The following is a 17,412-nucleotide window of genomic DNA, read 5'->3' on the forward strand; positions in this document are numbered from 1 at the left end:
AAATTCCCCTGCTAGGCACATGTTTCACATTGGAGAGCAAGGGAAGCCCATGCATTCTCTGCTCCACGCTTGCAGACCCATGGCCCAGCAATTTCCCCGCAGGTATACATCTGCAAGTGAAGACCGTAGTACACACAGGATTCCCCAGGGTGCTCCCAGATTGGGGACAGGCACCCGGAGCAGCAGGGGCCTAATCCTGGGGGACAATAGCTCTGAATGACATCTGTCTCCGTCAATCAATTGGATCAGCTAGGCTGGGACGCATCCTGACACAGCTGATCCCACTACCCAAATGACACCTGTTTGTAGCCTTTTTAGTGCTGGTGTCTTTTTTGGTGTTTTGCTGGCTTGAGGCATGGAGTGAACAGAGGTCTGCTTGTCAAAAGGTCCTGGGAACTCACAGTGCCTCTGACACCGATTTCCCTGAATAGCCTGGAGCATTTCACTTCCCCATCTCTTTCCTCACATATAAAATGTGGGGATTATAGGAACATCGAACTAGACTTGATTCTTAAAGAGTTAAATACGGTGAAGTATTTTGGATACGTAAAGCTAGTTCTGTGCTAAATAAAGGCGTGCAGACAAGAACGTATTTGTTTCATAAAGAATTCCCAGATTTTGATATTTCTCTTCAGTTAGGAACTAACCCACTACATTTCCACTGTCTCTGTAAGAAACAGAAAAAGTCTGCGTCAATTTTTGCTTTTTTTTTTTTTTTTAATCCAAAATTTAAAAAGAAATATTGGGACATGATTTCAAAACTAAAGCAAGCAAAATTGTTTCAAGCTTTAGGGTGTTCTCAGAAATTGTTCTCCAGTTATAGCAGAGATTACATTTCATTTAAATTGACTCCGTTTTGCTGAGTGCTTCAACTTCCACGGAGCTGCATTCTCCAGTGCTTTTTTCCAAACAGCTCTCGCGGTAAGGGATGATGGTGGTTGTGGTGATGGTGGTGTTAAATATAATGGGAGATAAAACCAGTAAGGCCAGTAAAAGCGTTAAGTGTAGCCACTGCATAGCTGTGGTCACATACTCTGAGCAGAAAATAGCAGGCAGTACTGCAGTAAGGCAGAACCCCCGGGAATCAGTCTCTGAAACCCACAGCTCTGGGTAGGTGTGTCTAACTCGATGCAGGAGAAGTGATAAAATAATGGTAGCAAAACCTAATAGATTTCCAAGGAGATTGAGCAGGAGCCACTGTAGCAGTGAGGCATAGAAAGCAAAAGTAAACGAGGCCTCATTTAATTATCTTTTTCACACTGCATTAATCACCACAAACATAGCATTACGCCTATTTTTACATCAGTGTTAGAGGTTAATACAAATGTAATTTCCTGCATTGTCTATCATTAGCAACTGCTAGATCAAGGGCTCCAAGAGCAAAATAACAAGGCTAGGGTGCTCCCTTGGCTTATTTTTCACCAAGCCCTGCTTTCCCTTTTGACCTCTGCATTTAAGTTTCCCTATCAAATCATCTGATTTCCGATGACTGTTCTCGTTCTTCCCCTTCCCCCACAATCCACCCTTGCATGTGCTGTTTCCATGACCTCTGGAGCCTCAGCAGCCTCTATCTCTGTGCAGGGTTACGCAGTCAGTCATTTCCTCCTCCTCGTCTTCCTCCTAAGGCTTTCATGACTCTTTTCTCCTTATGTATCTTTTAACTTCTCCAATTGCCTGGCCAGCATCTGTGCCAGTAGCGGTATCCTGTACCTCGTCTGCTCTCCAAGTTCCCTCGGAGATCTGTCTCTAGTCTGCTAGGATTTTCCCAGTTCTTCACCTACTGTCCCTACTCATTACACCTGAAATCAGCTCGTCTTCCAAGTCCCCAGCTCTTGGTTCTGGGACTCCCTCCCTCTCCCTTTCTCTCTTTCCAGCAGCTCATTTGGTCAGATAATGTTCATAGAAACATTGCTGAACCTGATCTTATTGTCAGATAACATTCAGACAGTGGAGGAAACTCCTTGCCTTTCTTCAAAGGGTCCTCCGTTTTTCCTCACCAGTTTCCCTTACTCCACCATCCTCCCAAGGCACCAGGTAGATAGTTTTGGTGGGTTTGTGCACACGAGATGCTATGTCACCGTAGCAGTCACATAGCGTCTAAAAAAATCCACGCGCCTCCAAGGCGGTGCAGTACCAAACGTGCAGCCCCGGGCATGTGTAGATGCGCCCTATGTTTAGTCCCTTTCTCTTTCCCTCCCTGCATCCAGGATGACTACAGTCATTCAAAAACCAGTTTATCCCTGTCCTTTCTAGTCCTCTGGCTGTGACCATTGTCCCCAGCGACACTATCCCTTACTTCAGCTATTCCCACTTCCTCCTATCTAGCCTTCTTCCTGTTTTTAACTTTGCTCCCTTTTCACGTCTGTGGAAATTACTTCTTTGGGACACATCTGCCTAATTCCTTTCACTAGCTTTCTCTTGAGCTTCATGACCTCTAGCTTCTGGCTCATTAAGACCCTGCACAAGTCTTCAAGTTTGCTGCTGTTTATGCATCTGGCTTTATTTGTTTTTCTCTCCCCTCCTTCAGCCTACTCCTTCACATCTTATGTTCCTGTGTCATGCTCTGTGTCTTGATTATTGCCATGATTTAAGCTGTAGGTCATTTCAGTGTTCGTGAAAAATCATGGCTTGACCAGGGTTTGACTCTTGGGGTGGGGAGTCTGCAAAAAAAATTGGCCTGGGTTGGGGCTGTGTGCATGGGTCTCTACCGGTACCATAGGGCCAGGGCCAGTGGTGGGGGCAGCCAGAAGGACCCGCCACCACCACCACCTGGGCTGTCTAGGGTGGGCTGAGGACTGTGCGCCTAGGTGCACGGTCTCTGGGCGGTTGCGGTGGGGGGAACCCACGTTACGGGGGGAAGGGGAAGAACTATGAATCTATGAATGTGACAACTGGCCATGAGGGGCTCTCATCTCTTATACGGGGGCTCACCCCGCTGTGCTCCCCCATAATTTGGACCCTGGACTTGGCAGACCCAAACTGAAATCCTCTGTTAAGCCTCTGAACAAGAGCATCAGAGCCATATCCAATGAATTTTGACGGGAATGACATTTTACCTGAACACAAGAGGGCCACTGGTAGGACTGAGTGAAAAGCTAACATCTCAGCAGATGCGTCTATATGAGACTTTTACTGCAGAGTTGCCTTTTACTGCAGTATTTTTTCATGCACAGCAATGCATGTGTAGATGTTGACCTGGCTGGCTGGGGCACAAGGGTGCTTCAGTGTGGGGGCTGCCTGCTGGCTAGCCCTGAATGGGAACACCCCCGTGCCCCAGCCAGCCCCTCCGCAGCACATTGAGCCAAGTCAGAGCAGCCCTGGGCTGATGCCCTGGGCCCCCTGCCAGCCAGGGCTGCTCTGTCCCAGCTCAACATGTTGTAGTCCAAGGCTCACCTGTAAATGCAATGTGTAAACCGATAGTTAATAATTCAGTGAATGGCAACAAATACTTCAAGTCAACTTTACGTTGTGGTGTGTAGGGGACCTGGATTCCTTCCTGACCTGTGAGGGCAATAAATATACATTCTGATGCACAAACATCATTTGCTTTATCATTACCTCTGCTTGCATAGCAGCTGTTGATAAAAGTGCCAGGCTCTTTATTAAAATGATGTATAGCAATTGATTTCATCTTCTGTAATAGAAGATACCAAAGACTGACTCAACTACATAACATTCACCTGCCTTTTTTGTTCCTAAAAGGTTTGACCTTTTCTTACATTGAGTGTTCTCCTTGTCTTATTTTATAGGACAAATTTAAAAAGAGGGCTCGATCAGCTTCTCTATCCTAGGTGGAATAACCCTAATCTTTGCCACTTCTTGTATTAAATCCTGCCATGTTTCTCACCCTTTTTTTGCCATCCACCTCAGATCTTTCCAATTTCCACCGTTTCTATATTGGCTTGGAGTTATGGTGGTGTTTCAGGCAAGGATCCAATGGTTCACTGTATTTTTGTTTTTTTAATGTAAGTGAAGTAACAAGAAATGGGACTGCAATCCAAACCTTCAGGATTTCCAGGGTCTTCAGCAAATAAAATTCATCATCAGTTTGCGGCACCGATTCCTATGGAACAAAGAAGGAATATATCTTTGCCCGTTACCAACCCCCTTGATTGTGATCAGTCTTTATAACCCATAGCTCTAATTGAACGATGGACAATCGACTGCATCTGTTTCTACTTTACTAATTCAATCTGCCTAGGAAAACTACCCTTGCAGGAACTTTAAAGATGAAAAATAGCACCAATTATATTCTCTAATACAATTGATCTTTAAGCACCTGTGTGTACATTTCTGATTCTTCTGTAAACTCCCAGTGCAAACACCATAAGAAGGGGTTTTATGGGAGTCTGAAAGCTTTATTTCCAAGGATAACAGCTACAGACTCCACAGGTTCAGCAGAGAAGGTAAAACCTGGTACAAAGCTAAATACAGAAACATACATGCACTGTTAAAATGCAAGATAAAGTATGTACAGATCTACATTTCTGTTCATTCCTCCAAGTCGAACCTAGCTGAATGCTCATTTCAGGTTCAGAAAGGTTGGCTTGGGGCACCAGATATAGTCTTTGGTCCAATTAGAACCAAAAGCAAAACTCTCTTCCCCCCCAAATGAAACCAAAGGGGAAGTAACTGAGAGCTCACACAAGAGTTCATGTGTTTTTTTTATGAACATGATGTGAAAGGCAGCAGATTTTTAAAGTAACAACAGGAAGTAATTTTTCATGCAATGGACCTCTGGAACCCATTGCTTCAAGATGAGACAAAGACCTGAGCAGGGTCCAGAAAAGGTTGCCTCTGAATGCTTGGATTAAAGGTATTAAATGGTAAGGATTAAAATAAGCATCTGGGAAAGATATAGAAATATCCATTTATATCTATAGAAACAGGGTTTCCATATTCTTCCTCCAGCTTCATACCATAGCCCAATCTCTAGCTAATGGAGGTTAAGCAGAAACACCATTTATGGGTAGTTTGAGGTATAACAACATAGCCAGGCACCTGGGTCCTCCTGTACCTAGGGGCAGTGGCAACTTCTGATTGCTCTGTGCTCTGGTGCAATTGTGTGGCTGCAGTAGCAGCCTTTTTTTCCACCCCTCTCCACGCCCCCACCCTCCACATCACTGGAGCAGTTGCCCTATCCATCCCACCCTAGTTACACCACCGAGTAATTTATTCCACAAATGCAGTGCTATTGGGATCTTTCACTTTCCTTTGAAGGAGGTGAATAACAGTAACTGGTAGAGGCACAAAACTGGACTAGTTATGACCAATGGCAAAGTAATTTCTAGGAAGCATTTAGGCTTTGGCATAGTCAGGTACAGCAGCCTAATCTGTAGCTTGCCCAGGGTTAGAAAAATACCAAACTGCTTCAGATTTGCTAAAGCAATGCAGCCACACCCTGAACATCTGAATCATTAATACACGTGCACTCAAGCGTATATACACTCTTTCACATGCACAGTTCTTGGCTGGGGAGATATCCCCTGTACACTCACTCCCAAGTTAGGAGGAGAATTAATTTATTAAAATAAAATATGGCTTGTGACGTGCACCAGGAATGATATAAATAAATATAAAAACCCATTTTAGAAACATGTTCTTTTAATACTAATTGGATGCAAAAAATCTTATCACATTAGTAACCTTCATACCTTTATAATAAGTCTTTTATTGTATTAGCCAGCTTGGTTTTCACTAATATGATACGAAAGACTTGCTAATATATTAGGAAAGTCACCAACACTATTAATTTACTAGATAAATTACTTCTCTATCTTCGAACTTTAAATGAAATGGAATTCACTAATCCTAATTGGTTTGCCTTCTACCGGAATTATTTCCCATTAGTTCAGCATGTTTTCTTTTTTCATACTTGAACAGAGGAGACTTCTTAAACTCAAAGCCTTGGGGTACAGTATATAGGTTTATTAATTATCAGGTATTCATTCAAGGGGGTTAATTAAGCAATAACTTTCCATTGACTGGAACATACAAAGGAATAAAAGGCTTGGCTTGACCTGCTGATTAAAGCTTTAAGACCATTGTGTCATCATTTTGTTCCATTTGGTTGTGAGGGGATAAAAGATTTTTGAAGCATTTAGCATAATTGGCTAAGAACAGTGACACCCCACTACTGTATACGGGACGTTACTCATTCGTTGATTTTTGTCCTTTTTTTCCACCTCTTCCTGACTGGGAGGGTTATGACCTTTTCTGTTGGATGTGGTCATTGCCACAATTATCCATGTCCTTTGTCTTTGTCACCTGAAGACTTAGACAACTGCAATGCAGTAAAGGAGCTCGTTCTGAAATCCACTGGGAAACTGAAGCCGATGCAGAATGCAGCAGCCTGCTTAGTAAGCAGGGAAGCTTGCTGCGAGCACATGACACCCATGCTCCACGGCCGGTACTTGGCTGCTTATTGGCTTCCAGGTGGAGTTTATGGTGTTGGCTTTCACATTTGGGCCTAATCCAAATCTCTTGGAATCAATGGAAAGATTTCCCCTCTACTTCAGCAGGCTTGGGACCAGGCCCAGAAAGCTCTAAAAAGCTTGTCTACCTGAAAGGCACCTCTCTTCCCAAGGGATGCTGGCAACGAGCAGCAACGTGTCAGCTGCAGTGTCTCTACAAAAGAGAGGACTGCTTCTGTGGGCACTGCTTTTGGCTTCGGAGCTTGCTCTCTGCCCTCATTTAGTCTGCAGTCACCTGAATCTGTCAGCTTTTAGGGTGTATTGTTGAGACCATACACCGGGGACCTTTGGTGCCACAGAAATGGCATGGCAAGTCTGGCTGGGAACAGGGCTTGCCTGGGGTGCCCATATTCTTCCTCGAGTCCCACCGTGGTAGCCACCTCCCGTATTAATTATAGCAGGTTTTGGAGGTGCTTGGAGTTGCGCTGGGAAACGGCACGTGTTGTGCCCAGCTCCCAGCTGATCCAGATGTTGAGGAGGCAGGTCTGTTTTTGTACTGCCCACGCCCTGAATTGCTGTGCCAGCCTTCTGGCACGGCCAGGTCTGCTTTATTCAGGCTCCAGAGTCTGTGTGGAAAAGAAGTTAGTGGTTGGGTCTATCTGGCAGAGGTACATTTTGCACTAGGCAAAGCTGTCTGGAACTACTGCTTAAAATTAGCCTTGCCCCACTGAGTCAGCGCATCCTGAAGCCTTAGCACATCGCTGCCCAAGGGAAGCACAGCTCAGTTTGCACCACACCCAGAAGGAGTGGCCCGAGGGACCGATGAACCAAGTCATTGCACATAAGAGGAGGGTGGGGGTGGCAGAGCAGCAAGCTGGGAAGAGGGTAATGATAATAGAGAGAAAGGCAAGTTCTTTTTTCAAGCAAGCCTTCACACGCTTGCTTGTTTTTATTGTTCTGGTCACTGCGGTGAACGTCAGTGTGTCATGCAGACTTCAGACCAGGAGTCCCCTCTTGTATTTCTGTAGTAGACACTGCTGCTGAGCCACTCTCTGTGGTGGTCACCATACCCTCTAGGCCATGTCAGAAACTCTGGAAGTCAGGCAAACCAATGCACTTCCCTATGAAAGTACTCAGCTCTGCCCACGTCATGTTTTTTTTTTTTTTGGTTTGGTTTTTTTCAATATATCTAACCAGCTCTTCAGCTCCCCAGCAGAGCTGTGAATCCTGCATCACCTCAGCCAGAGGGAGTCTGTGGCCAAAGGAAAATAGTTCAAATCATCAAAGACAACCTGTGGGATTGTCTCAAGCGCTTGTTATCATATATGTATGCACACATGTAAGTACACCTATCTACCCCCCTGCGCCAGATGACTTGCTTTGGCTTGCTTGCCAGCCTGAGACGCAAAGCAGGCGACCCAGCTGAATTTGGCACCTGCAAGGTAACGAAGACCATGCAAAATTCTGAATGGGAGCATGTCTTAGGCTAGAGCTATATGGAGTTGTCCAAGAGTGATTATTACATGGGGTCATTAGCATTTCCACTGACCCAAGACACGAACACTAGAATTGCAAGAGTGCGAATAATCTGGGGGGGAACGATTTGCTCTCTGCAATTTGTTTTTCCTTTTTTGGTTTGTGGGATGCCTACCAGCTGCTCCCAACTGGCTTGCCTTTCTCCCTTGTGGGAGGGGTTCATCTCTCATTGCAGGGCTGCGCACTCCTTTACTTCCTCTTTAGGCTCTCCAAGTAGCACGTGGCTTGGTGCTGAGTTGTTAACTGGAACGTATACGTCATGCAGAGCGTATGCACTGCCCCTCTTCCAGCAGGTGCTAACTGGCTCATTTAATTGCTTCTGTGTTGGGACTCCAGGAGCTGTGTCCCTTTGCTAGGTTAGGCACTGTCCTACCCCCATCCCCTACACCATACACCCAAGCGCATTATATTTATTGCTCTGTAATTTTTGGATATCACATATAATATAATTGTGCGTGCGAGTAGTTCTCCCCCTTGCTAAGGGTGGGGGCTGCAGCCTTGTCAGGCTCATTTATTAGTTGCCTTAGTGCCAGGAGAAATGTCTGAGAACTCTTGTTCCTGTAGTGAATCAGGTAGCTAGCCCAGGCTATCTGAAATGCGCCGGAGGTAGAGAAAAAAGCAGGTATGCATGCTTGAAATTTGGTAGATGCAAGCACCAAGCCTGCCAGTTTGCACTAGCGCAACTGGAGCAAGCTCAGATTGAAATTCAAGCAAACATTTGTGCAGCATTTTTTTTTCCAGTATTCACACAGGTATTTAGGGCGAGTGAAAACATTCGTTCACTTGCCTTCGCCTCTGAGCGATAACAAGTGGCACGTAGCCAGGCTGCTGTGCCTATCATCTCCTTCTTGGATTTGCAGAAATGTTCTTAAGGGCAGGTACAATTCTCTGACGAGGTCCTTGACCCCGAAGTGGAGGCATGAGGGGGCCTTTAAGGAGATGGAAATTGTCTGTACAGAATGCATGTGGAGGCTGTAAGATCAGGGCAGGTGATGCTATGCTTCACCTCTCACAGTCTTCCCCGGGTATGTTGGGGGTGTGGCTAAGCATGGGAAAAGAGGCAGAACAATGCAAGGAAATTTCAGTGCATGTAGAGAAACCCCATTGGCTACTCTACTAATTTCAGAGACCTCATTGTGCCAGGAGCAGCCCATCTTCTGGGTGGTTCAAAGGCAGCTTAAACCTACCTTTGCTCTTCCCCTGGAGAGAGAATTCCCACCTTCCTTATTTGCAAGTAGGCTTTTTTGTACATCTTATTAATAAAGCTGACTCTAATCTATCACTCAGTCTCTCTGATATTTTTCTCATTAGCAAAAGAGATCTGCATTCAGAGAAGTGGAATCTCCCTTGATAACTTCTCCCCCCTGTGAAGCTGGAATAATGCCCTTTGTGAAGTCTCACTTCAATGCCTAATCCCAAGTGTACTTTTGTAAGTACGAGTTGGCAGTTCTCAGCTAGAGATGAGCTTTTCTCATCCGCCATCAGTTGGTTGCACTGCGTCTCATATGTAAGCAACACAGGTGAAAGCCACCAGTGTACAGAGGACAGTAAAATGACTGGAGCAATTAAAAAAAACCCGAACTCATGGCTGAGACCCAGAACTATTGATGGAAAGGAGAATATTACAGTTTATATAGATGAGTCTGATTCTAGGGAGGGGGGGAAACAGCAGAACAACATGATTAGTGAAGCTAGGCAACTTCGAATAAAGCCAGAGTGGCTAAAGCTGAACAATTAAAAAAATGGAAATGCTGTGCATCTGTGCATTCCTCTTTCAGCAATATGCTCAAAACTGGAGATCAACAACATATGTATCAAGAGCTCTAACCACTCCTGAATGAGTGTCAGTATGCTCAGTTGGAGAAAAGAGGCTTTGGCTTTAGCCCATACACATAAAGAGTCATGTGTTATGGGAAGTCTTGTTCAAGGGAAAGCCAGCCATAAATCACCGACTACCATTGCCAAGAGGGGCCTGACAAACACCCTCTCGTCCTCAAGAGCACAGAGATTACTTTCAGTTTCAAATACGTGATTTGCAAATCAAATATAGAGAAAGACTTGGTGGTTGGTGACACTGTCCAGAACATTGGACAAAAGCACAGTGGGGCAGGGCCCAGAGCTAAGCACTACATTTATCAAAGATCAAGGACAAAGGTCCATCCCAAGCATATGTGGCTCATCAGGTTAGTAGGCTTTTTACAGCAGGTCATTTTCTGTATCTAGGAGCATGGGAAACAGAAGACCTTTTCCATCACCCAGGCTGATTCCCCAGTCCAATGACCAGGTACCCATTTACAGTTGGACCAAATAGAGGTGGCCTTCAGTATAACTATGAAACAAGGCTCAGACTCAGGCTTCTTGATCTTTGGAGACATGTCCTAACTACTCAAGCACTGATCCCGTGCATGAATTTAATAACAAAAAAAAATAAGTTGTATGAAATGTGCCAGATTAAAAGCTCAAGGTGAAAACCTTCATAAGATCTGCAGGTTATTAGCACTAAATAGCCAACATGACATGTTCTCAGCCCCTTCAACGCTCCAGACGGGCGCTCTCCGTTCTAGATGAGATTTCATTTTGAGATGCTAGAATGGTGATCCCCGAGGTGTTATAGAAAAATCGGTTTAAAAGTTAGGTGAAAGTCAATGAAGGATTGAACCTTTTTTTAAAGGAACGGCTTCAGACATTAAAAGCATAGTCATGGCTTGTTCTACATAGGGAATGTGCAGGCCAAGCTAAGCACAAGGCTTTCTCATCAAAGCATAGGAAATATTGGCCTTCTAGAAATGTATGCATAGATATAGCTTTTTTTCCCAGTCAGCATAAATTCCTGTTTATTCTACATACTATTCTCATCTCCATCAGATATTCTTGCAGGAAGATGCTACCACTAAACAGGTGACTGTTTCTGTCAAAAGTATTTATTTCTAGATGTGGCATCCTCACCATAGTAAAGGCAAACAATGGACTGAGGTTAGAGGCCTGAGTTAAGGAATTTGTCCTGACGTTTTGGTTTAGGCTTGTAGTCACTAGTTGTTATTCCTAGTGTAGCAGGCTGGTGAAAAATGGTGCTCAAAAAAAAACTATTGGGGGGGAAAATAGGGATGTCAGACTGGTCTGTACTTGACAGTGTTCAGTTCTCCTATAGCACCAATGAAAGATTGTCTATCCTTTGCAGGCATTTTGTTTCGCAGAAAACTGAGCATTCAAATGCCTATAATGGAAGAAAAATTGGGCTTTTCAGATGTGTGGGGAGGGTGATAAAACTGAGCAAAGATAATGCATCTATGCATGATTTGGGGGTTTGGGAGCTGCCACAATTTCACAAACATGGTACAGCTCCTACTTATGATGGAAAGGAAGGATGTGGATAACCTAGGGAGGGTCCAGAGAAGGGCCACTCACATGGTTAAGGGTTTGCAGGCCAAGTCCTATGAGGAGAAACTAGGGGACCTGGATCTCTTCAGCCTCCAAAAAAGAAGGCTTAGAGGTGATCTTGTGGCCACCTACAAATTCATGGGTGCCGGGGGGGTGGGCAGCGCTGACTCCAGCGCTCTTTCCTGCCCAGGGCAGGGGGTCAGGCTCGATGATTTGATAAGGTCCCTTCAGACCCTAACATCTATGAATCTATTAAACTGATGGTTGCAATTAGCAGTGGTATCACAAGAAATTGCCTTGCTGTCCTATGAAGTTGTGTAACCCCAAACTGCATAGAGGTGAAAAAATAAATGCTCCCACCTCGAGTTCCAGACGGGAGGGAAACGAGGGGCATCAAGTTGGTCATTTGTCCCAAGAGGTCTCAGTTAGGCAGCAACCACAATAGGTTACAACAAGCAAAGCCCGGGCTTTAGCGCTGCTAGAAGAAACCAGCTTTACCACATCTCGACAACAGTAGCAGTGAGAGTTCAAAAGAGGCTTGTCCTCCCAGTGACAGTGCAAGGTACTGCAGGGATTAACTGAACACTCCCAGTAAGTTTAGGTTGGTTAAGTATTTGGACTCGAGCTCAATAAATGTCATTCATTGGTGAGCATTGTGGCTGGAAAAGGAAGACGCGTTATCAGGAAGCGTATATTTTAGGAGGTTTAGCTTTCCAGATGCAAGGAGCCTGAGAGAAGGGCACTGCAGAAGCAGATGTTCTGTTAAGCAGGGGCAGTCGGAGCTGCCTCGCTGAATAAAGATGATCTTCTTCCAAGTGTCTTGGGCACAGATTACTGAACACCACACCCAGGAGGAGGGAGGAGGTGGAGGAAGCACACAAGAGGCAAAGAAAGTCTGTTCAAAGCCTCTGAATGACCAAAAATCCCTGCACTCACTGCTTCTGCAGTGGAGTCTCTGGCTGCCTCCTCGGCAATTTTTTCCAACAGATGTATGTTAGGAAGGAGAAGAGAGGCATCATCTGAATCCTAGAGCCTCCAGAGTCCCCCCTGTACAGCCTTAGGAGGTGGGAGAGAGACCGGTGACCCTGGCTGAGCTCCATTTTATCCCTCTTCCATACAGTGCAATCCTTCCTGCACCTCCTTTCTGCATTATTAACCAGTGACTGCCCTGTTTTCTTCCCTCTTGTATTTTTCTTATTAATATCAGTCTCAACTCAAACTTCTAGTCCCACGAATACATCACAGCTATATTTTTTTCTCAAGCTTCAGTCTGGATCAGCTTTCCATTTCCCCTGCCCTGAGGAAGACCTGAGAGCTGTGCATCCAATTTGGCATCGGAGGCTAGAAGGTGGTTTATATAACTGGGATTTTTAACAACCTGTTGAAAGCTTTAGGATTTCGCTCCTCTTCAAATAAAAGATGCCAGCAGAACAATACGGTCGCCTAGTCACACTGGCAGGAAAAGGCTTGGCATCCTTGCCATGCCAGCTAGAGATTGGAAATCTGCCCCTGTGAAATTGTAACGTCCCAGGCCTTTGGGATTTTTTCCACTGACTTCAATAGCTTTGGAGCGCTCCCGACATACAATAGGGTAGAGATCTCGTTCCTTATGGAAACACAGAGTGAAATGATTTTGCTCAGCACACACCTGCGTTAGAGGGAAACCCAGCAGAGCATGTCCCTGTTGGTTTGTCCACATGGCCGTCTCCTTCCAAAATGGGCATGGCCCAATGTATACGCTCCCCGTGTACAGCTTTTAGCCGAAAGGTCTATGCGTTGTGCAACAAAAATGCCCCACTTCTGTTCCCGTTGCCTGGCCTATTTACAGTTCCTTCCCCCTCCCTACCCCACATCCACCTGGGAGTACACAGGAGACGGAGGGATTTCCCTTCATGGTGTCTCAATGACCGCTCCTCATTTGCACAGGGGAACTGTGGTATCTCTGTTGCATTTTGAGGCCCACCGTTTCCATGCCTTAGAGGAACAATTGCTAGATAGTGGAAAGGAGACAGGGCAGGGCAGCTGAAGCCCACCATCACGTATTCTGGAGGTCTGTTTCCAGGCAAAAATCAGATTTACATAGGAAGAATTCAGCTGAAATGCTATGTAGCTGAGTGCGGGGTTTCGTTTCGAACAAGATCGAACACCTGGATGCCACGGCAGTTGGGAGAAACCTGCTGTTTAACTCTGGGCACAGTCAGCGAAGGCCAAGATTTCAACTCCAGTAATTAGCAGCAGACATCAGGACTTCGGCGTGCCAGCCAGCAAAAGGCCCCGTGCTCTAAAACATCTGCCCCCACCTCCCCACTCAGAGGAGAAAAATATGAGCACCGGGAATTAAAGTGACAGCACCCGCGATCTGGCATATGTCACTGCCTTGGAGGCTGATTTAACAGGGCAGCAGGTAGAAGAGACAAATATTCGCTAGAGAAGCTGGAAAAATGGAGGGGAGGCAGAATGAGATAAAACCTATTACAGAGAGTGTTTTACAGTGCAATACCCTGGGGGCTGGGAGGGAAGGAGAAAGCTCACCATAAATGGAAAAAGGTTCAAGCTGTAATTAATTTACAATGCCCAAGGTTTTTTCACCACATTCATGCTGTGTTTCTATGGATTTCAAGGCCAGGATAAAAGTGCAGCAAACCTCACGTGCTTGGTATCTAAATACACAATAGATACACGCATGATAATAGATCAGTATGGGGGTTTGGGTGTAGGGGGTTGGATATTTTCGGAGTTAAGCTACAGGACAAGGGGGAAGGGTCTGAAGGGTCAGTCTGAGAAAGGCAGCTTGGGCCGTAGCAACATCCTATTTCCTGGAAATGAACAGCAGGATGGGGAGTTTTGCTGGAAGTAGGAAGGCCAAGATACTCGGCTGGTGTGCAGCTCTAGTGAACCAGCTAACTCAGGACCAGGAGCTGCCAAGGTAACTTTTCCCCTTCCTGGCCTGCGATGTGACAGTCAACCTAGGCTCTTGCAGGCTTTATTCCTTGCCAAAATGAACCTCTGAAATTTGCAGCTGATTTAACATTTTGGATGAGCCTGCACGAGGGCATTTTCCAGCTCACTCTTCTATAGCAGTGCAGATTCTGCAGTGCAAGCAGAAGTAAAAACCAGCACAAAACTTATTTTTATCACTTGGGAGTAGATAGGACTCTGAATCTACCCAGGGACATCTGCTCAGTCAAGTTGCACACAGTCAACTCATCTAGGCCACATCATCCCAAACTAAACTGTCCCTTCTAGAAAATATAGGGACAATTGAATCTGAGGGTTTAGTTCAATACTCATTAAATGGCAGTTGATTTTTGTACCTGTTACTTTATTCCCAAAAGGAACATAAAGTATGTGAATTGCTGCCTTCTGAGGGCTGGTACTACTTTGCTCACTGTGTGGTGCGTACTGCATGCTTTTATGTAAAAGTCAGTAAAATATATTTTCTACTATAATTACAGATGCAGCCTTATTCTTTAATAATAGATTATATAAACCATGTTATGAAATGCATGCATATCAACTTCCTGGCAAATTACACTATATAGTGTAACCAGGTGTTATAAGACCAATTAATGTATATGGGAATCACTGACGTAACGCATGGGCCGTTTAAATATAACACAATATAGGGCAACATACTGCAATCCTCTTTCTGCTTTGTTACAGTCCCTAGTCAGGTAAATCCCCACTGAGCTGTGTGTCGTTTAACGTGTTGGTGTAGAAGGGATGTTAATTTGATTAAATGTGAACACTGCTGTGTCCTGTGCAAAACAAAATTGATTTTTCACTGAACTTCCTCATCCCTCAAAACAATTTCTAGTCAAAGATAAGCAGAACCGGTTAAGATAAATAGGAAGCACCTTCCCTTCTCTCCCTACTGTGAACCTTTGCCCAAACTCAACCCAAAATCTTTTTTTTTTCTTTTTTTGTGAGGTTCCTGTTGTTTTCATTTATGTGCCTTTGTATTTCCTTGTTCTGGTTGGGAGTGGAAGTAGACACACACACATTACTACTAGGTTATTTCTAACCTGTCTAAAAGGATGGGGTACCAAAAATTTCACAAGAGATCCTTCAGTTGGGTTTTATTAACCCAAGAGATTGATTATTCAGTGAAGCATCTCTTCAGGTATCCTGACAGAAAACCATCACTATTTGTTGCAGATTTAGGCAATCAAATCCTGTCCCCACTTAAGCATAATAGGAAAACTCAATTTTTTTCAGAGGTGGTTTTCTCTGGAAACTTCCCATATCTTTTTAGAGGAGGAAAATTAGAAACCCAAAGGGAATCTCAATTTAACTAAGCACCTGGCTATATCAAAGCTATAGTTACCTAAAGATAATGCAATAGCTGAGACCTGCGCAGTCATGACATTCAGAAAAACCCTTGCCACATTTTCAGAAAAAGGTTTGTGTAAACTAATCTAATGTCCTTTTTACTCGCATAATTTCCACGATTGTGTGCATGGTGGTAAGAAGTACACAGGCAAGAGCCAAAGACGTGTCAATGAAATGTGCAGTGTCAGCGTGTGGTTGCCCAAACAGTTCTCTGAGCATTTAAGTCAGATGTAGAGGCAGCCAGCTCTACCAATAGTTTGCAAGTGCATAGCTTCTTTCCTCCTCAGGGCACTTCACAAACATTGTTTAAGCCTCACAACACATCTGCCCTGGGTAAACTTAATCTCGTGATTAAGTGATTTACCCAGGGTCATCCAGAAAATTGGTGATAGAGCCAGGAAGTGAAACCAGGAATCATGACTCCAAGTGCCCTGCTTTATCCTATGGACATAAGGTCACTCTTCAGTGAGATTTAACTTGACCATCCTCAGCCATGTGAATAGTCCAACTAAAGTTAATGCAACTTCTTGCACAAGAAATGCAAGATAAAATTGAGCTGTTAGGGCAGGAGTGGGCAAAATATGGCCCGCGGTGGGTCTTTGTATGGCTACGGTGGGTCCCTCAGTCCTGCCTGGCCACAGTTCAGCTGTGGCATGTCTTGCCTCCCCCTGGGCACGCAGCCAGACTGGAGTGGGTCTGCAGCTAGACTGCCTTTCTAGGCAGCCCAGGTGGCAGCAGCTCCTGGCTGCCACTGCCACTGGCCCCCAGCCCCATGCTACGGGTAGGGACCCATGCACATAGCCCTGACCCCATGCGCCCCACGCCTGCTCTGGGCTCACTCTCCCAGGCTCAGCAGTGGTGGTGTGGAAGCTGTTGCTCAGGGTGGGGGAAAAGCAACACCACCCCCTCAACACCACTGGGCTGTTCCTGCTGCAGCCACCCAGAGCCCATGCCATGCTGGGTTGCCCTTTGTCAAGCTGCCTAGCAGGGCAGCGGTGGCAGCACAAAACAGATGCAGGGCCGCCTGATGCAGGCTCTGGGTAGCTGCAGCAAAACCAGCCTGGCAGTGGTGAGGGGGGGAGGGAGCAATTTTCCCACCCACCCCCACCCATGCTGAGCAACAGCTTGTGTCCCATGCCACTGCTGCTGAGCCTAGGTGGGCGAGCCCGGAGCTGTGGGGTCGGGGCTGTGCAATGCCGGTCCCCACCAGTACCGCAGGGCTGGGTCAGCAGCAGCAGCAGCCAGAGCCACCATCTGGGCTACCTAGAAAGGCACTCCAGCTGCGGAGCTGCCCCAGCCCCACTGCGTGCCCAGGGTCGGCAGGACACGGCACGGGTGGGTGATGTGGAGCAGGCGTGGGGTGGGTCAGGTTATGTTGCGACTGTGCCCGGGTTCCTGCTGATCCACTCCAGTGGGGATGAGTCCAGAGCAGGTACAGGGCAGGACTGGGGCTGCATGTTGCTGGCGGTGGCAGGGAGGCACTGCAGGGCATGCGGGCTCTGGGCTGTTGCAGGGTGGGAGTGGGTACTGACCGGTTTAGCGGGGTGCACGCGGGGGCTCCTATGCACACCCCACCATAACTACACCCTCCCCCACACCCACACCCACACCCAATCAGGCACCCCACAAACACAGCACCCACCCACATCCTCCCCCTGGGTGCGACTCTCTAGCCAGTTGGCGACCCATTGGACTGTATGGGTGTCTACGCCACAGTCCCCCAGCTTCCTAATGAGAATGGGGTGAGAGACAG

The 17,412-nt window shown here is 46.0% G+C and overlaps 1 long non-coding RNA gene across 1 annotated transcript in view; it reads right to left on the reverse strand.

Moving 5' to 3' along the window:
• LOC109289481 overlaps positions 1-17,412 on the reverse strand; it is a 50,382-nt gene that overhangs the window by 14,287 nt on the left and 18,683 nt on the right. Inside the window, exon 2 of the long non-coding RNA XR_002095385.1 lies at positions 4,004-4,063. This is a non-coding gene — a long non-coding RNA (uncharacterized LOC109289481). The remainder of the gene's footprint in view (positions 1-4,003; positions 4,064-17,412) is intronic.

The sequence above is a fragment of the Gavialis gangeticus genome, unplaced genomic scaffold, assembly GCF_001723915.1.
Source record: "Gavialis gangeticus isolate Ggan-Ray unplaced genomic scaffold, GavGan_comp1, whole genome shotgun sequence".
Taxonomy (NCBI): Eukaryota; Metazoa; Chordata; order Crocodylia; family Gavialidae; genus Gavialis; species Gavialis gangeticus.